The 21,833-nt window shown below is 39.8% G+C and overlaps 1 protein-coding gene across 2 annotated transcripts in view; it reads left to right on the top strand.

The window, feature by feature from the left end:
* RGS7 (regulator of G protein signaling 7) overlaps nt 1-21,833 on the top strand; it is a 473,731-nt gene that overhangs the window by 172,027 nt on the left and 279,871 nt on the right. The window lies entirely within an intron of this gene.

Here is a 21,833-nt window from a genome sequence, read left to right on the forward strand (position 1 = left end):
AATAATGATTTGTAAATCCATCTGAGGGTAAAATAAACTTGGTGGCAAGAATTGCTTATAGAGGGAAAAGGTAAGGTCAGATAGCAGGTAATTGGTATGAAGCCTAAAGCTCAAAACAAGAGTTTTATTTGGCTTCGTTATGCAAAAGGCCAGATTTCAGGGTCAAAAAAAGACATTTTTCAAATTAAAGATGCACAGAATTTTAACAAGCAATAGTGATTTGATTAACCAGGTACTCTGAGGACACTTCTACTTAGCTTAGAGGGCACTTCTACCAGGCTTCCCTGGTAGCTCGGTTGGTAAAGAATCTGCCTGCAGTGCAGGAGACCCGAGTTCGATGCCTGGTTGGGGAAGATCCCCTAGAGAAGGAAATGGCAAATCACTCCTTTATCCTTGCCTGGAAAATCCCGTAGGCAGAGGAGTCTGGCAAGCTGCAGACCATGGGGTCCCAAAGAGTTGGGCACGACTGAAGGACTAACACACATACCTGTCAAGGGTGATGATGACTTTCTCTGATCAATTCCTTTTTATCCTTTATCATTCAGCTGAAATGTCACCTGGAAGTAATCTGTCAATTTTACCAATTTTCTAAATTCCTAATCTTATTTATCTCTTTTATAACATTTGCCGCAAATGTTATATAATTGAAAAATTATTGTGTAATGGATATTATATTGTTAATTATTTTTTACCTTCACTTTTGTATAAGCTTCATGATGATCTTACTCATTATATTCCCCACTGCCTGGTCATTAATAGGTGCTCAGCAAAGTTTCACTGTCTATAGAAATGTAGGATAGGAAATACCCTGAATCCTGTATATTGAGATAGCGTGCATGCTTGCGTGCATGCTCAGTCATGTCTCACTCTTTGCAACACTATAGACTGTTGCCCACCAGATTTCTCTGTCCATGGGATTTCCCAGGCAAGAATAGTGGAGTAGGTTGCCATTCTCTCCTCCAGGGATCTTCCTGACCCAGGGATTGAACCTGTGTTTCCTACATTGGCAGGCAAATTCTTGACCACCGAACCATCCGGGAAGTCCCATATTGAGATAGAGAGATCATCTAAGCATTTTACCCACCAGACTCGGAGACTTGCCTTATCTTGAACATGACTGGAGCAAGTACTCACAGAAAGGATGCTAGCCTTCCTTGAGCTCCTTCAAGGGTACGTGCAGACATTTTAGAGGAGTATTTAATATTTAATAAAACATTTTATTTGTGTTCCTCACTTAGAGGATAAAATAGATTTTCTCATTCTCTCTTCCTTTTCTCAGAGAGCGTCTTTATTTGGCTAATGCAGTTATCTGCTTTTGTAGATGTGTGTTAGGGACATGAGGTGCTCTCACCTCCAGCATTCTTGGTGTGAGATGTAGCTGCTGAACTGTCCTTGTGGATGAAACAGTACCCTCTTGATGACGTGTATTTCTCTTGGCTCTGAGCCCAAGTTTCAAATGGTGTTGCAGATATCAGCGCTCTTGAAGAGGTTTCAAATATTTAGTTCAATAGATCAATTTTTCCTTACTCCTAGTACTGCTAAATGGCACTCTTTTCTCAGTGGCAGCAAAAAAGGCGACTTAACATGGAAACTGCAATTGGGAAGTTGGCATACAGCTCCTGTTTATATCTCGCTCAGGCTGGACTGTTATCACTGTTGATTTCTGTACCTCACAAGTCAGAAATAACTGAGCTCAAGAAAGTATTCATACTTTTACCCTCTCTGTCAACATGAACTTTAAGATGCTAAATAAGTCATATGCTCAAAGAGCAGCTTGGTGGAAATATCATAGTCACTCAAAGGTCTTGTAATATCTCTTTAAAAGGCACATTAAACATTTCATTTTCAAAGCCTGCTCATTCATTCATTTAGCCTGTCTTTGTGGAGCAGATGCTGTGTGCCAGGTGCTGGGATACAGCAGTCAATATGAGAAGAATCCTCCCTGACTTCAGTGTACTACTGTATTTTATAAGGGAGGAAGCTGAGCATAGAATTTGAAGATTCATTAAAGTTCTTATGGTATCAGCAATGAAGTGTATGATGCCTTAAGCCAGTACATTTACTATATATGTCTTTTTTGGAAAATTGCATGAATTAGATCTTTTAAGCCCAATTCTTTTACTTTTCCCTGAATTATAGGAACCTGTCTAAAACATACTTTTCCTGAATTACACATTTTCCTCAATTTTCCACTATGCTCTGAGTGCAGAACCACAAACAACTTTTTTTTTGGTCTAGGTCATTTCCAAATCAAACTTTTGTTGAAGACATTCTATGTGGCAATCACTCTGCTATACATGGTAGGGGAACCAAAACAGTAGTTTGGGCCTGTTTAGAAACTCAAGTGAAGAGGAGAGTGAAAAAGTTGGCTTAAAGCTCAACATTCAGAAAACTAAGATCATGGCATCTGGTCCCATCACTTCATGGCAAATAGAGGGGGAAACAGTGGAAACAGTGGCAGACTTAATTTTGGGGGGCTCCAAAATCACTGCAGATGGTGATTGCAGCCATGAAATTAAAAGATGCTTACTCCTTGGAAGAAAAGTTATGACCAACCTAGATAGCATATTCAAAAGCAGAGACATTACTTTGCCAACAAAGGTCCGTCTAGTCAAGACTATGGTTTTTCCAGTAGTCATGTATGGATGTGAGAGTTGGACTGTGAAGAAAGCTGAGCGCTGTAGAATTGATGCTTTTGAAGTGTGGTGTTGGAGAAGACTCTTGAGAGTCCCTTGGACTGCAGGGAGATCCAACCAGTCCATTCTAAAGAAGATCAGTCCTGTGTGTTCTTTGGAGGGACTGATGCTAAAGCTGAAACTCCAGTACTTTGGCCACCTCATGCGAAGAGTTGACTCATTGGAAAAGACTCTGATGCTGGGAGGGATTGTGGGCAGGAGGAGAAGGAGACAACAGAGGATGAGATGGCTGGATGGTATCACCAACTCAATGGACATGAGTTTGGGTGAACTCTGGGAGTTGGTGATGGACAGGGAGGCCTGGCGTGCTGCAATTCATGGGGTCGCAAAGAGTCGGACACAACTAAGTGACTGAACTGAACTGAACTGAGAAACTCTTGCTGTGGAGAAGGTGAGACAGGCACAAATTCAAGAAAATAAATGGAATGATCACTCCTGGTAGCTGCTAAAGAGAGACATTGGCCTCCGTTCTCTCTCAGGAAATCTTTTATCCACTGATGTATTTGGTGGTGTTTACATTAAATATCGGAGAAGGCAATGACAACCCACTCCAGTACTCTTGCCTGGAAAAATCCCATGGACGGAGGAGCCTGGTCGTCTGCAGTCCATGGGGTCACTAATAGTTGGACACGACTGAGCGACTTCACTTTCACTTTTCACTTTCATGCACTGGAGAAGAAAATGGCAACCCACTCCAGTGTTCTTGCCTGGAGAATCCCAGGGATGGGGGAGCCTGGTAGACTGCCGTCTATGGGGTTGCACAGAGTCAGATATGAGTGAAGCAACTTAGCAGCAGCAGCAGCAGCAGCAGCAGCATATTAAATATAATGAACAGTTCACAGTTAGCCTCCTGTTAAGTTTTCATCAAGCAACACCTGCCATATTATTGTCATGAATTTTTGCTAATTTTAGTAATGCGAAAAGAGAGACCATATTCTACTGACGTTGGAATCAATACACTATATAAATAGAGAGTGTGTATTTTGTTCACTAGTTATAGGACAAGACATTTCATAAAACATCTTTTCCTGGAAACCTATGATATGTAAAGATAGAATCTTAGAAATATACTTGGCTTTAACTATCTTCTTATTCCTTTCTAGTGCCAAAAAACAATTTTAGTATCTACTTGAACATTGCAATGGATGAGACCTCGCAAATGTGATAATAGAAACAAAATTACCTAGCATTTTATATGCTTTTTACAAAATACATTTTCTCATTAAATTACCCCGGAAACCTTGCTTGTTATTTTTAGAACAGCACTAATTATTATAAAGTCTTCTTTATATCAACTACAACTTCCTTTTCTTGCAAAATGCAACTTATGATCCTAATTTAAATCTCTAGAGATAAGCAGAATCTGCTTATTTTATTTGGATAAGCATAATAACCTCTTTTAGTTGACAACTTTCACAATATTTGAAGGTATTACCAATCTTCTCTTTTTCCAGTCATTTTTTCTCTCCACTCATCAAGTTAATTTTGCCTTTTTTTGTGTCAAACTCTTACATATTATTTTAACCTCTCCCTTGTGGAAATTGCTTACAGACTCTCCAACAACCTGATCATCCCTTTCTGGACACAAATTTGCTATTGTCTTTAAAAAGAGGTGCTGGGGCTAGAGCATAGATACCTGACTGTATGTTGCACAGTGAAATTCTTACTTATCTTAATCAAGGCATTTTATTCAGGTGGATGGGAGGTGTCGTAGCCTAGAGTTCAGAGTGTAGACTGAAATCAGCAAGACCACTGGTTTAAACTATGGCTATCTGACTGTGGCTATAAGCTCTTGAGCAGTTTACCTAGTCTTCTCAGTTTGAGCTTTGTTTTTTTTTTCAGCTAAAACACGCAAAGCATACTATTTACAAAGCAGTTTTGTTGTGAGATATGTGTATAACCTTCTTGTTACTATTAATAACAATAATAATATAGCTCAAGGACTTTGCTGTGAGGCAGGCACATCATGCTGTTCTTTTATATTATGCTTTTCACCCACAGACTCTTGGTTTCTCTTACACGTTACTTTTCAAATCTGGTCTCTGTCATCTTGTGGACCATTTGTTCTCCAACTTATCACCTGGGGAGCATTTAGAAGTTCCAGTGCCCAGGCTGTACTTCAGAAACCAATTAAATTATACTTTCTGGGAGTAAAGACCAAGCACCAGTATTTTTAAAGGCTTTTTTTTTTTTTCATACACAGCTAATTTTGAAAGCCATTGCTGTAAAATGTAGCTTCAATATGATCTAATTAAACATCTACCATGTTATTCCTATTAAATACACAAATGTTAGTAGTTGAGCACTGTGAAAGTCCATTTCCCATTTACTCCACATCCAATATGGATGTTTCTAGTTGTCAGGAGGACTTCTGATGCACAAATTCGAACTCCTTCCATTTTGTCTGTTGTTGTTGTTGTTGTTTAGTTTCTAAGTTGTGTCTGACTCTTTTGTGACCCCATGAACTGTAGCCCACCAGGCTTCTCTGTCCATTGAATTTTCCAGGCAATAATAATGGAGTGAGTTGCCATTTCCTTCTCCAGGGCATCTTCCCGACCTAGGGAATGAACTTCCATCTCCTGCATGCGTCTCTGCATTGCAGGCTGATTCTTTACTACTGAGCCACCAGCTGATTCTTTACTACTGAACTCTTTTGAGTTCTTCCTAAAAAGTTATTGTCTTGATTAGGGCTCTTCAGAGACACCAATAAGTAGGATATGGACACACACATATACACACACACATATAGTACATATTCATGTATGTATGTATTGGGAGAAGGCAATGGCAACCCACTTCAGTACTCTTGCCTGGAAAATCCTATGGATGGAGGAGCCTGGTAGGCTGCAGTCCATGGGGTCACTAGGAGTTGGACATGACTGAGCGATTTTACTTTCACTTTCATGTATGTATTTATATACATAATATGCATAAATACAACTATGTGCTGTGCTTAGTCACTCAGTTGTGTCTGACTCTTTGCAACCTCATGGACTGTAGCTTCCAGGCTCCTCTGTTCATCAGGCTTCTCCAGGCAAGAATACTGGTTTGGGTTACCAGATCCTCCTCCAAGTGGGTCGCCACTTCCTCTTTCAAACTACAACTATATATATATATATATATATATATTAAATGATTTGTTTTAAGGAATTTGCTTACACAGTAGTGAAGGCTGTCAAGTCTAAACTCTGCAGGTTGGGTGGCTAGTAGGTTGAAGACCCTGAGAGGAGCTGATGCTGTAGTGCAAATCCATTGTCCCTCTATTGTAGAATTCTCCTCTGCTCAGAGGATATCACCTTTTTCTTCTAGTCAGACCTTCAACTGATTGAGTGAAGCCCACCACATTATGGCGGGCAATCTGCTTTATTCAGATGGAACTAAATATGAATTTATTTCTAAAACATCCTCACAGAAATATCCAGAATACTGTCTGACCATCTGTCTTGGCACCCAGTGGTCCAGCCATGTTATGCATGAAAAGTTTTCATTAACCATCTGTTCATATCACACTGGCTAGAATTTAGTCACATCACTACAATCAAAGACAAGAAAAGTTGGAAAACATGGTTTAGGTGTCTACTTAAGAAGAGAAGAAATAGGTGAACATCTAGGCTGTATAAGGGCTTCCTTGATAGCTCAGTTGGTAAAGAATCCACCTGCAATGCAGGAGACCTAGGTTCGATCCCAGGGTTGGGAAGATCCCCTGGAGAAGGGGAAGGCTACCCACTCCAGTATTCTGGCCTGAAGAATTCCATGTGCTGTATAGTCTATGGGGTCACAAAGAGTTGGACACAACTGAACAACGTTCCCTTTCAGGCTGTATAAGCCCATCTACATTAAAAAAAAAAAAACAGAAATAAATATTAGCTCTTATCAACTAATAGAGAGTTGTGTTCATGTTTCTTCTTTAACTAAAGTGGAGAACCTTATTTTTGTCTCCCTCTGTTTTTTAAGTTTTTCATTTCTTCTTTTTATTTCATTAGAATCTAAATCTTTAGTATACTTGTAGAGTATCAACAATATTAATAATATTAACAGTTACGCTGCCACTATAGGAAGAGTCTCCCTGCCCTAAGATTAAAATGGTCTTTATAAGAACCCAATAGGGTTCATAACACTGTAACACTGCATCTAATTTGAAATCTGTCTCCCAGTATCTTCTCTCCCTTATTTGAGGAGTTTTCTACCTTTCCCACTATAAAAAAACAGAAAGAAGAAAAGGGAGAATGAGAAGGAAGAAAAATAATTTTCTTGTGGGAATAGACTACTTTCAAAAGTTATTGATCCTAAACATACATTAGAAATACCTATGGAATTTAAAGTATATTCTGTGTTGGCCCTGCCTCTAGACATTTTAACTTAATTTTTCTGCAGTACAGCTCAGGCATTGGTATTTTTAAAGAGATTCCTAGGCAAATGTGACCAGAGTTAAGAACTCAAAATTACTTTTATTGGCAGGGTTAAAATCTAAAATTGCAAAATTGAATATTTATTTAAATACTAAATACTGTAAAGTTATATATATATAACATTTTCAAATAGGTAACATAACCAAATGAAGCAGACCATAATCGCAATCAGGTGGAAAATGTATATGACAGAAGTGTCGAAAGTAGAAATGTACTTCTTATTTGCAGATCAGGTTAGTCAGTCAGTCAGTGGCCAACTCTTTGCAACCCCATGGACTGCAGTGCGCCAGGCTTCCCTGTCCATCACCAACTCCCAGAGCTTGCTCAAAGTCACGTCCATTGAGTCGATGATGGCATCCAACCATCTCAACCTCTGTTGTCCCCTTATCCTCCTTCCTTCAATCTTTCCCAGCATCAGGGTCTTTTCCAAGGAGTCAGTTCTTCTTATCAGGTGGCCAGAGTATTGGAGTTTCAGCTTTAGCATCAGTCCTTCCAATGAGTATTCAGGACTGATTTCCTTTAGGGTGGACTGGTTGGATTTCTTTGCAGTCCAAGGGACTCTCAAGAGTCTTCTTCAACACCACAGTTCAAAAGCATCAATTCTTAGCCACTCAGCTTTCCTTATAGTCTAACTCTCACATCTATACATGACTACTGGAAAAACCATAGCTTTGATTAGACTGACCTTTGTTGGCAAAGTAAAGTCTCTACTTTTTAACATGCTGTCTAGGTTGGTCATAGCTTTTCTTCCAAGGAGCAAGTGTCTTTTAATTTCATGGCTGCAGTCACATCTGCAGTGATTTTGGAGCCCCCGAAAATAAAGTGTCACTGTTTCCATTGTTTCCCCATCATTTTGCAATGAAGTGATGGGACTGGATCCCATGGTCTTCGTCTTCTGAATGTTGAGTTTTAAGCCAACTTTTTCACTCTTCTCTTTCACTTTCATCAAGAGGCTCTTTAGTTCTTCTTCACTTTCTGCCGTAAGGGTGGTGTCATCTCTGTATCTGAGGTTCTTGATAATTCTCCCAGCAATCTTGATTCCAGCTTGTGCTTCATCCAGCCTGGCATTTTACATGATGTACTCTGTGTATAAGTTAAATAAGCAGGGTGACAATATATAGCCTTGGCATACTCCTGTCCTGATTTGGAATCAGTTTATTTTTCCATGTCCAGTTCTAACTGTTGCTTCTTGACCTGCATACAAATTTCTCAGGAGGTAGGTAAGGTGGTCTGGTATTCCCATCTCTTGAAGAATTTTCCACAGTTTTTTGTGATCCACACAATCAAAGGCTTTGGCATAGTCAATAAAGTGGAATTAGATGTTTTTCTGGGACTCTTTTGCTTTTTCAGTGATCCAGTGGATGTTGGCAATTTGATGTCTGGTTCCTCTGCCTTTTCTAAGTCTAGATTGAACATCTGGAAGTTCATGGTTCATGTACTGTTGAAGCCAGGCTTGGAGAATTTTGAGCATTACTTTGCTAGTATGTGAGATGAGTGTAGTTGTGTAGTAGTTTGAACATTCTTTGGCATTGCCTTTCTTTGGGATTGGAATGAAAACCTTTCCAGTCCTTTACCAGTCCTGCTGAATTTTCCAATTTGCTGGCATATTGAGTGTAGAGCTTTAACAGCATCATCTTTAGGATTTGAAATAGCTCAACTGGAATTCCATCACCTCCACTAGCTTTTTTCATACTGATGCTTCCTAATGCCCACTTGACTTCACATTCCAGGATGTCTGGCTCTAGGTGAGTGATTGCACCATCATGGTTAATTGGGTCATTAAGATCTGTTTTGTATAGTTCTTCTGTGTATTCTTGTATCAGGTTAGAGATTAGCAAGTATTCTTGGTATGGAATTTAAAGATTGCCATTATGTGGAACTTGTGATATCATATACATCAGATAAAAAAATGTCCATTGTCATCTGAATGGCAATTTAGAATGAAGGTGATGTTTATGAGGAAGCCCAAAGCAAACTACCACTTCTTCTGTTGGAATGATCATTTCAACTCTTGGCTTTGAGATTTAGTTAAGCCAAGAATGAAAAAAATTAAGGAATGAATGAAGAAATTTTCTACACATTTAAAACAAATTTTATTCACCTTTTAATACAGGAATATAATATGAATTAAGATATGTATGTAGTGGGCAAAGAGTAAACAAAATATCCTTTTCTCTTTGACCTTCGTTTATCTTCCTTGTACTGTTTTCCTGGAAACAGATAAAGATGGCTTGGGTCAACTTTGTTACCAGGCTTCATTGTAAAACTGACCCATGTTGGTATTGATTGGTCCTGTACCTGGACTGAGAGACCTATAAATGCCTGATAGGAAGGTTTAATTTTGGTCCCAGACTGTGACTTGAGTAATCAACATGTCCCTTTTGGGGGTCCTGAAACCTAGGTCTGTGGAGTTACTTTAGAAAGATACGAGGCATGTATTTTCTGAACCAGGATGCTCCTCACACCTACCAGAGCTGAACCTGGCAGCTCCTGATGACCGGGTGAGGTACTACAAGGACTCCCCGGAAGGCAAGATGTATCTGTAGCATTTTATTAGTGGTTCTTAAAGTGTGGTTCTCCAGGTTAGCAACATGATTATCTCCAGGGAACTTACTGAAAGTTCAAATTCTGGGGCCTTATCTCAGGACTCCTCAGTCAGAAACCCAGGTGGAAGGGGAGAGGTGGGGAACAGCAGTCTGTGTCTTAATAGTCCCTTGAGGTGATTCCAGTGCATACTCAAGATTGAAAACCATTGTTCCAAGTGAACTTGACACGAAGTGTGGCCTATGGTAGTCTTATGCTGAGTGTTTAATTGAACCTATGATGGTGCTCTTCTCTCGTGGGCATTGTACATTAACTATACTCGAAAGTGTGTCAGGGAAATGCACTTGTTTTTCCCATGGGTTAGAAGTGGTTTTAGTGTTTACTGAGGATTTGACATGTATTTTATGGACCATAACATGAAATAATGTTCCTATTTGTGGTAAAACTCACTGAGTCCATTTTACCTATTAAATTGCATTTCACAAGAGCGTGGTCCATTGGAGAAGGGAATGGCAAGCCACTTAAGTATTCTTGCCTTGAGAACCCCATGAACAGTATGAAAAGGCAAAATGATAGGATACCAAAAGAGGAACTCCCCAGGTCATTAGGTGCCCAATATGCTACTGGATATCAGTGGAGAAATTACTCGAGAAAGAATGAAGGGATGGAGCCAAAGCAAAAACAATACCCAGTTGTGGATGTGACTGGTGATAGAAGCAAGATCTGATGCTGTAAAGAGCAATATTACATAGGAACCTGGAATGTCAGGTCCATGAATCAAGGCAAATTGGAAGTGGTCAAACAAGATATGGCAAGGGTGAACGTTGACATTCTAGGAATCAGCGAACTAAAATAGATTGGAATGGGTGAATTTAACTCAGATGACCATTATATCTACTACTGTGGGCAGGAATCCCTCAGAAGAAATGGAGTAGCCATTATGGTCAACAAAAGAGTCCAAAATGCAGTACTTGGATGCAATCTCAAAAACGACAGAATGATCTCTGTTCATCTCCGAGGCAAACCATTCAATATCAAAGTTATCCAAGTCTATGCCCTAGCCAGTAATGCTGAAGAAGCTGAAGTTGAACGGTTTTATGAAGACCTACAAGACCTTTTAGCACTAACACCCAAAAAAGATATCCTTTTCATTATAGGAGACTGGAATGCAAAAGTAGGAAGTCAAGAAACACCTGGAGTAACAGGCAGATTTGGAATGCGGAATGAAGCAGGGCAAAGACTAATAGTTTTGCCAAGAAAAAGCACTAGTCATAGCAAACACCCTCTTCCAACAACACAGGAGAAGACTCTACACATGGACATCACCAGATGGTCAACACCGAAATCAGATTGATTATATTTTTTGCAGCCAAAGATGGAGAAGCTCTATACAGTCAGCAAAAACAAGACCAGGAGCTGACTGTGGCTCAGATCGTGAACTCCTCATTATCAAATTCAGACTTAAACTGAAGAAAGTAGGGAAAACCACTAGACCATTCAGGTATGACCTAAATCAAATCCCTTTTGATAATACAGTGGAAGTGAGAAATAGATTTAAGGGCGTAGATCTGATAGATAGAGTGCGTGATGAACTATGGAGTGAGGTTCGTGACACTGTGCAGGAGACAGGGATCAAGACCATCCCCATGAAAAAGAAATGTAAGAAAGCAAAATGGCTGTCTGGGGAGGCCTTACAAATAGCTGTGAAAAGAAGAGAAGCCAAATGCAAAGGAGAAAAGGAAAGATATAGGCATCTGAATGCAGAGTTCCAGAGAATAGCAAGAAGAGATAAGAAAGCCTTCCTCAGTGATCAGTGCAAAGAAATAGAGGAAAACAACAGAATGGGAAAAACTAGAGATCTCTTCAAGAAAATTAGAAATACCAAGGGAACATTTCATGAAAGATGGGCTCGATAAAGGACAGAAATGGTATGGACCTAACAGAAGCAGAAGATATTAAGAAGAGGTGGCAAGAATACATGGAAGAGCTGTACAAAAAAGATCTTCACGACCCAGATAGTCATGATGATGTGATCAGTAATCTAGAGTCAGACATCTTGGAAAGTGAAGTCAAGTGGGCCTTAGAAAGCATCACTACAAACAAAGCTAGTGGCGGTGATAGAATTCCAGTTGAGCTATTTCAAATCCTGAAAGATGATGCTGTGAAAGTGCTGCACACAATATGCCAGCAAATTTGGAAAACTCAGCAGTGGCCACAGGACTGCAAAAGGTCAGTTTTCATTCCAATCCCAAAGAAAGGCAATGCCAAAGAATGCTCAAACTACCGAACAATTGCACTCATCTCACATGCTAGTAAAGTAATGCTCAAAACTCCAAGCCAGGCTTCAGCAATACGTGAACTGTGAACTCCCTGATGTTCAAGCTGGTTTTAGAAAAGGCAGAGGAACCAGAGATCAAATTTCCAACATCTGCTGGATCATGGAAAAAGCAAGAGATTTCAAGAAAAACATCTATTTCTGCTTTATTGATTATGCCAAAGCCTTTGACTGTGTGGATCACAATAAACTGTGGAAAATTCTGAGAGAGATGGGAATACCAGACCACCTGACCTGCCTCTTGAGAAATCTGTATGCAGGTCAGGAAGCAACAGTTAGAATTGGAGATGGAACAACAGAGTGGTTCCAAATAGGAAAAGGAGTACGTCAAGGCTATATATTGTCACCCTGCTTATTTAACTTCTATGCAGAGTACATCATGAGAAACGCTGGACTGGAAGAAACACAAGCTGGAATCAAGATTGCCGGTAGAAATATCAATAACCTCAGATATGCAGATGACACCACCCTTATGGCAGAAAGTGAAGAGGAGCTAAAAAGCCTCTTGATGAAAGTGAAAGAGGAGAGCGAAAAAGGTGGCTTTAAGGTCAACATTCAGAAAACGAAGATCATGGCATGTGGTCCCATCACTTCATGGAGTATAGATGGGGAAACAGTGGAAACAGTGTCAGACTTTATGTTTTTGAGCTCCAAAATCATTGCAGATGGTGATTACAGCCATGAAATTAAAAGACGCTTACTCCTTGGAAGAAAAGTTATGACCAACCTAGATAGTATATTCAAAAGCAGAGACATTAGTTTGCCAACAAAGATCCGTCTAGTCAAGGCTGTCGTTTTTCCTGTGGTCATGTATGGATGTGAGAGTTGGACTGTGAAGAAGGCTGAGCGCCGAAATATTGATGCTTTTGAACTGTGGTGTTGGAGAGGACTCTTGAGAGTCCCTTGGACTGCAAAGAAGTCCAAACAGTCCATCCTGAAGGAGATCAGTCCTGGGTGTTCTTTGGAAGGAATGATGCTAAAGCTGAAACTCCAGTACTTTGGCCACCTCATGCGAAGTGTTGACTCACTGGAAAACACTCTGCTGCTGGGAGGTATTGGGGGCAGGAGGAGAAGGGGATGACAGAGGATGAGATGGCTGGATGGCATCACGGACTCGATGGACGTGAGTCTAAGTGACCTCCGGGAGTTGGTGGTGGACAGGGAGGCCTGGCGTGCTGCAATTCATCTGGTCACAAAGAGTCGGACATGACTGAGCAACTGAACTGAACTGAACTGATAAAGCAAAAGTTCTCACCTTGACAAATGGTAGTGAAGGAGGTTAAAAGAAGATATTTGAGACTCTTTTGGAGAAGCACATTGTGTCCTTCCTATTAGAGTTAACAGAATTTGAGGGTGACGAAGAGTGTAATTCAAGGACACATAACACACCCACATACATACATACATGGGCTTTCCTGGTGGCTCAGATGGTAAAGAATTTGCCTGCAATGTGGGAGATCCCCGGGGGTTCAATCCCTGGGTCAGGAAGATCCCCTGAAGAAGGAAATGGCAACCCACTCCAGTATTCTTGTCTGGGGAAATCCCATGAACAGAGGAGCCACACACACTCTCACCCTTACATGCAGACACACCAATTACCCTCCCTTTTCCCCTTTGACCTTTCTTTCCTTCTTCCTTCCTCCTTCCCTCCCTCCTTCCTTATTCTTCCATTGTTTTCTTTTTTCTCCAATTATTTAATTCTCATAAAAATATTTCTTTTTGTTAGTGCCTCAAAATTGGAAAGAGACATACCAGTTACATGGTTAGCCTTGTTTGTTTTTAGCACTTTTAAAATTTATTGATGAGCTCTAGTAATTTTCTGGTGGAGTCTTTAGGGTTTTCCATGTAGAGGATCATGTCATCTGCAAACAGTGAGAGTTTTACTTCTTCTTCTCCAATTTGGATTCCTTTTATTTCTTTTTCTGCTCTGATTGCTGTGGCCAAAACTTCCAGAACTATGTTGAATAGTAGCGGTGAAAGTGGACACCCTTGTCTTGTTCCTGACTTTAGGGGAAATGCTTTCAATTTTTCACCATTGAGGATAATGTTTGCTGTGGGTTTGTCATAGATAGCTTTTATGATGTTGAGATATGTTCCTTCTATTCCTGCTTTCTGGAGAGTTTTTATCATAAATGGATGTTGAATTTTGTCAAAGGCCTTCTCTGCATCTATTGAGATAATCATATGGTTTTTATTTTTCAATTTGTTAATGTGGTGAATTACATTGATTGATTTGCGGATATTGAAGAATCCTTGCATCCCTGGGATAAAGCCCACTTGGTCATGGTGTATGATCTTTTTAATGTGTTGTTGGATTCTGATTGCTAGAATTTTGCTGAGGATTTTTGCATCTATGTTCATCAGAGATATTGGCCTGTAGTTTTCTTTTTTTGTGACATCTTTGTCAGGTTTTGGTATTAGGGTGATGGTGGCCTCATAGAATGAGTTTGGAAGTTTACCTTCCTCTGCAATTTTCTGGAAGAGTTTGAGGAGGATAGGTGTTAGCTCTTCTCGAAATTTTTGGTAGAATTCAGCTGTGAAGCCATCTGGACCTGGGCTTTTGTTTGCTGGAAGATTTCTGATTACAGTATCAATTTCCGTGCTTGTGATGGGTCTGTTAAGATTTTCGATTTCTTCCCCACTTCTGGGCATACACACCGAGGAAACCAGAATTGAAAGAGACACATGTACCCCAATGTTCATTGCAGCACTGTTTATAATAGCCAGGACATGGAAACAACCTAGATGTCCATCAGCAGATGAATGGATAAGAAAGCTGTGGTACATATACACAATGGAGTATTACTCAGCCGTTAAAAAGAATTCATTTGAATCAGTTCTGATGAGATGGATGAAACTGGAGCCGATTATACAGAGTGAAGTAAGCCAGAAAGAAAAACACCAATACAGTATACTAACACATATATATGGAATTTAGGAAGATGGCAATGACGACCCTGTATGCAAGACAGGGAAAGAGACACAGATGTGTATAACGGACTTTTGGACTCAGAGGGAGAGGGAGAGGGTGGGATGATTTGGGAGAATGCCATTCTAACATGTATACTATCATGTGAATTGAATCGCCAGTCTATGTCTGACGCAGGATGCAGCATGCTTGGGGCTGGTGCATGGGGATGACCCAGAAAGATGTTATGGGGAGGGAGGTGGGAGGGGGGTTCATGTTTGGGAATGCATGTAAGAATTAAAGACTTTAAAATTTAAAAAATAAAAAACTAAAAAAAAAAATAAAATAAAATAAAATAAAATTTATTGAAAGCCACCTGAGAGTTTATCCTATAGTAAAGAATTTTTTATTCCTATTTTCAGTATTGTCCTCTTGTGTCAACTTGAGATAATCCTGAGTGGCTTATGTGAAATGGCTCTGGTTTGAGAAAAATGTAATTAGTCCAGGCTTAACACATAATAGTTAAGTGAATAATTGATGGCAATTGTGTGATTGCAAAGTCCCTTTAGTTTAATTGGAACCTTGATTTTTGCCAGTGAACTACTTGGAAAGGTAAAAGGAAAATTTTAAAAAGTAAATTTTAAAGCTTTTTGTTAAAACAGTGGATTCTTAGTCTTAATGGGGATATTTTACTGAATACAGTATGGTTTTTCTTGAAGAGGAGTTTTGTCAGTGGAGTAAATTGGCACGATAGGGTTGTAATACAAATCTACCTATGGAACCCTTACTGCCGTATTGTATGGTAACAATATTCATAGTTTTAAGTGACTCTTTAACTATATTAGCCTACTCTGGCTGCCATGACAAAATTCCCCAGATTGGGTAGCTTAAACAACATGCATTGATTTTTCTCATGATTCTGAAAGCTAATTATCCATCATCTACTAGTTCTGAAGGCTAGTAGTCTATTATCAAGGTTCCAGAAGAATTGGTTTCTGGTGAGGACTCACTTCCTGGCTTGTAGACTGCCATCTTCTCCTTGTGACCTCACATGGCTTCTCCTTAGGGTGCTCATGGGGTTGGATGAGTAGGAGAAGGAGAAAGAACTTTCTGATAGCTCTTCTTTTACCTTATTTAACCTTAATTGTTTCTTTAGAGGCCCCATTTCCAAATACAGTTGCACTAGGGGTTTAAGGCTTTAATACGTAAATTTTGGAATAACACAAGCATTCAGTCTGTAACACCAGCTTAATTGAAAATGTCTTGAGGGCTATTAATGTGGTCAAATAAGTGAAATTTCAGATCCATTTATCAAAGTTGCTGGATGCAAGCTTAAATGAATCTGTTGGGACTCTTTTCTATATTTCTTAGCTTTGATTTTTATTCTCAGCTCGACTCTCAGCAAGAGATGGCAAATGATCACTACCAAGTTCCAAGTTTATGTTCTGTCATCTAACTCAGTGAAAGAAAGCTTCACGTTACCAACTGTTCTGTTCAGATTCCCATGATGGTATCTTTTTCTTTTTCTTTTTAGTTTTTTATTTTTTAAATTTTAAAATCTTTAATTTGGTATCTTTTTAAGCATATTTGAGCCACAGATTCATTCCTGAATCAATTACACTGATCAGGAAACCAGTTGGTCAGACCCAGGTTATGTGGCCAGATCAAGGATTGGGGCTGCTGCTGCTGCTGCTAAGTCGCTTTAGTCGTGTCCCACTCTGTGCGACTCGATAGACAGGGGCCCACTGTCTCTGGGATTCTCCAGGCAAGAACACTGGAGTGGGTTGCCATTTCCTTCTCCAATGCATGAAAATGAAAAGCGAAAGTGAAGTCAGTCAGTGGTGCCCGACTCTTAGCAACCCCATGGACTGCAGCCTACCAGGCTCCTCCGTCCATGGGATTTTCCAGGCAAGAGTACTGGAGTGGGCTGCCATTGCCTTCTCCGAGGATTGGGGCAGACATGTACAAAAACACGGATCAAGATTAAAGAAGAGGGTTTCCCCGCTAACTCAGTGGTGGAGAGTCTGCCTGCCAGTGCAGGAGACAGGAGTTTAATCTCTCATCCAGGAGGATCCCACATGCTGCGGGGCAGCGAGGCTCTTCTGCCACAACCGTTGAGCCTCTGCTCTAGAGCCCAGAAGCTGCAACTATTGAGCTCATGTGCTACAACTACTGAAGCCTATGTGCTCTGAGCTGGTGTTCCACAACAATAGAAGCCACCGGGTTGAAAAGCTCCTGCACTGCGGCTATAGAGTAGCCTCCGCTCATTGCAACTAGAGAAAAGCCTACGCAGCAACCAAGACCCAGCACAGCCATAAATAAATAAAATTACTTAAAAAAGAAGAATTTACACAAAGGAAACTCTTTATGCTGTTGATGAAAGAAAAGCCCGTTCTTGGCATGCAGAAATGATACCTGCACCATAACTTGCTAAGCAGAGTGGACTTTCCTCCAGAAAACTGCTTATCTCTTCCTGCAAATCTGGCTGGTATTGATAGGATTCTGTCTTAGTTGATATGTATTTTTTCTAAATTTGAGCTGGATACCTGAACACTCTTTGAAGGTTTAAGTATAGAAAGTCATAGTCAAACCAGGTATGTTTTAAATCTTTAGAATTAAACTGTCCATGGTTTTTTCTTTCTTCTTTTTAAAGAAGAAATGTACATAGTTATCTACCCTTACAAATAGATGAGCTGAAAGATGAGATACTTCAATAGTACCAATTCTTGGAGTATACTTTTTTCTGTTGGGAATTTAAAGACATTATTCTCCTCACTCATATGAGATACAAAAGGCATTGGATATTTACCAGCTGCAGCTACTGAGCCTGCACACTCTAGAGCCCATGCTTTGCAGCAACAGAAGCCTGTTCACTGCAATGATGACCCAGGGCAGCCAAAATTAAAAAAAAAAGATAATAATGAAAAAACTTGTAAAAAAGAATGGTAAACTCTGGGGGAAAATTTTAAAAACCAAGTCACTGGGAAGTAATCAAAAGCAGACAGAAGTTAGAATACATCTGAAACAAGTCCTTAAGCTCTGATTATATAAGAACAGTGTATTTTGCTCCAGGACATGTTCCTCCTTGTTAACAAGAACCTTCTGACTAATTTTGTTATCTTAAGATATATGTTGTGGGAGTGGGTCTGTTAAAAGTAAATAAGGCCTTGATAAGACTAGCAGGGGAGGTTTCTCTGTTCTTTTTTCTGTAATAAAACTTCTGCCACATATGCACAAGAAGAAGAATCTCTAAGAATCTTAGCCAATATATGTAAAAAAAAACACACACACACACATAGGTGCATCTACTGAAGTCCTGAGATTAAAAGAAAATCTTAAATTCAACCAGAGAAAAAAATAAATACTACATCTTGGATAAAAATGATGAGAGTTTAAAAGTTTTTAAAGATATGTCATTGGAAATAGTTGAGGCCAGACAAAATGGAATGATATCTTTCAAGTATTGGGGGAAAAAATTGTTGATCTAGAAATCTGTATTAAACAAAATCATATTTAAAAAAAATAGAAGCACAATAAAGGTGTGTGTGTGGGCTCAGTCACTAAGTTGTGTCTAACTCTTTGTGACCCCATGGACTATAGCCTGCCAGGCCTCTCTGTCCATGGGATTTCCAGGCAAGAATACTGCAGTGGGTTGCCATTTCCTTCTCCAGGGTATCTTCCCAACCCAGAAACTGAACCTGTGTCTCCTGCATTGGCAGGTGGATTCTTTACCACTGAGTCACCTGGGAAGCCCACAATAAAGACATTTTCAGATAAATAACAACTTAATTTGTTGCTGATATGTCTGCAATTCTAGATATGGTAAAACAGAGTATTCAGGCTAAAGGCTAAAGTATTCAATATTCAGGAAACTTAGAAATACAGGGGAAAAAAAGCAAAGGACATTTTTGGTATGCAGATAAATATAATGAATGTTTTAGTTTCTAAAATTACTTGAAGTCAACTGAATGTTTATACCTAAACTAATGACAGTGTATTTATGGGGTTAATAACATGGGTTTTCTCCTTGGGATAAAAGCTATGACCAACCTAGACAGTATATTAAAAAGCAGAGACGTTACTTTGCCAACAAAGGTCTGTTTAGTCAAAGCTATGGTTTTTCCAGTAGTCATGTATGGGTGTGAATTGGACCATAAAGAAAGCTGAGCACCTAAGAATTGGTGCTTTTGAACTGTGGTGTTGGAGAAGACTCCTGAGAGTCCCTTGGACTGTAAGGAGACCCAACCAGTCAATCCTAAAGGAACTCGTCCTGAATATTCATTGGAAAGACTGGTGTTGAAACTGAAACTCCAGTACTTTGGCCACCTGATACAAAGAACTGGCTCCTTGAAAAAGACCCTGATGCTGGGAAAGATTGAAGGCAGGAGAAGGGGATGACAGAGGATGAGATAGTTGGATGGCATCACTGACTCAATGGACATGAATTTGAGCAAGCTCTGGGACTTGGTGATGGACATGGAAGCCTGGCGTGCTGTAGTCCATGGGGTCACAAAGAGTCAGACATGACTGAGCGACTGAACTGACTGATTGACTAAACATGGGTGAGTGTACTTTGCCTGCATACATGTTTAGACACTTAGCTGTGTCCAACTCTTTGCGACTCTGTGTACTTTAAACAATGTCCTAATTTTTATGGTGGCAATTAAAAGATTGCTATAAAGGGGAGTGCCGAAAAATTCAGTAATAATGTTGAGTGTGACTCTGAGGAGGGAGGTGGGTGTTGACTAATGTTTTTGTTTGTTTGTTTGCTTTTCCAGTAATCTTTATACGGAATTCAAGGGGGCTTTCTTTTTTCCATTCCTATGGCTAAGTTTCACCTCCTGTCATATATGGTCCAGTTTCACATGAGTTATGACAGCCTAAGATAGATAACTTGATTTGCATTCAGGATTCATTCTGATTTGTATGCGATGGGCACAAAGTAATAACTGGAGCAGAGACATTTCAGTCCTTTGCCACCTCAAGTGAGATTTATGATTGGTAATGAAAGCCCAGTATCTGATACCCAAGGACATGCTTGTAAACAAGGCATTACCTAGCAATAAGTCCTCATCCTTCAGGAGCAGTTTAATAGATAAATAATGCATTCCAAATGCTTTCCAAGTCAGCAGCATCAAAGCAGAGTCCACGGTATGTGGCTGAAGGTTATTCTCAGGTATATTTCACCAGGAAGCTAAAAATAATTGAGGGTAAATGGAAACAAGGAAAAATAAAAAAACACACTTGGATTAATATAAGGTTTGACCCATTTTCTCAGTAACTGATACCAGGAACTTTGGGGAAATGTGAGAGAGTTCCCAAATAAATGGAGCTCAGACCAAGGAGCAATAGAAGGATGTGTTGATTCTGGAAGCAATATTTATAACCTGGGACACAAAGCTGTTCCTGCAACATCTCTTTATGTTCCTGGGCAAGTCATTCATTAGACAGAATGCAGAGAGTGTACCGCTGATGAGCTGGGGACCTTGGAAAAGTCGCCAAAATTCTGGAGGCCTTTGTCTTCAACTGAAATGAGAAGGTGGGACTGACTGATATCCAAGGTCCCTAGGGTTCTGATTCAGTGCTGCAGTGCTGAAGCCCTTTCCTGCTCAGACAACCAGAACTTCCTCCTCTAAGCCCACCTTTTTCTCTTTCTCCCCTACCCTTGGTACCTTTAGATTCAGCTTGTATTATCACTGGCAGGACTGGCTACATAATTTGTGAGGTCTAGTGCAAAATGAAAATGCAAGGCCCCTTGTTCAGATACTAATTAAATTTCAGGTTGGAGAGAGCAGAGCATGTCTTAGAAGCACAGGGCCTTTTAAACATATTGCCCTGTGTGACTGCCCAGGTTACATGTCGGTGAAGCCATCTCTGCTCCCTGTGCTTTGAAGATGAACGCTTAGCAGTGACACAGATTATCCCAAAAGACAAATATGCAAGTATTACATTTTGATGTTAGAGTATTTATAAACTATAAACTGTCTCCTCATAGTATAAATCCAATATCTGACATGGTAGAGAAATGGTGATAGGGTTAATAATAATTTTTATTGACTGAATTAATTTAATTACTGGTAATGATGTTGATTTTCTAATAGATTTTATTTTTTTAGAGCAATTTCTGATAGTGAAATAGAATGGAGGGTATGTGTGTGTGTCTGTATCACTCACCCACCTCACCACACACACACATAGCCTCCTTTTCTTTATCAATATCACTCACCAGAGTGCTACATTTGTCACAAATTGTTGAGCCTACAGTGACATGTCATTGTTACCCAAAGTCCATCGTGTACGTCAGGGCTCACCCTTAGTGCTGTATATTTTATGGGATTAGGCAAATTTAAAATGACTTGTACTCATCATTACAGTATCATATACAGTAGTTTCACTGACCTGAAAATCCTTCATTCATGGTTCACATATTTGTCCTTCCCTCCCACTTAACCCCTGGCAACTATTGATCTTTCTGCTGTCTCATAGTTTTGCTTTTTCCAGAAGGTCATACAGTTGGATTATACAATATGTAACTTTTCAGACTGGCTTTTGTCACTTAGTAATATGCATTTAATTTCCTCCAGGTCTTTTTGTGACTTGATAGTTCATTTCTTTTTAGTGTTGAACAGTCCATTGTCTGAATGTACCACAGTTTATTTATCCATTCACCTACTGAAGGGCATCTTGGTTGCTTCCAAGCTTTGACATATATGAATAAAGCTGCTGTAGACATTAATGTATACGTTTTGTGTGTATGTAGTTTTAAATTCTTTTGTACAGTTGCTGGCTTGTGTAGTAATGTAGTCAGACACTCAGTCGTGTCTGACTCTTTGCAACCCCAGGAGTATAGTTGGCCAGCCTTCTCTGTCCATGGGATTCTCCCAGCAAGGATACTGGAACAGATTGTCATTTCCTACTCCAGGGGGTCTTCCCGACCCAAA

The sequence above is a fragment of the Ovis canadensis genome, chromosome 12, assembly GCF_042477335.2.
Source record: "Ovis canadensis isolate MfBH-ARS-UI-01 breed Bighorn chromosome 12, ARS-UI_OviCan_v2, whole genome shotgun sequence".
NCBI classification, from domain to species: Eukaryota; Metazoa; Chordata; class Mammalia; order Artiodactyla; family Bovidae; genus Ovis; species Ovis canadensis.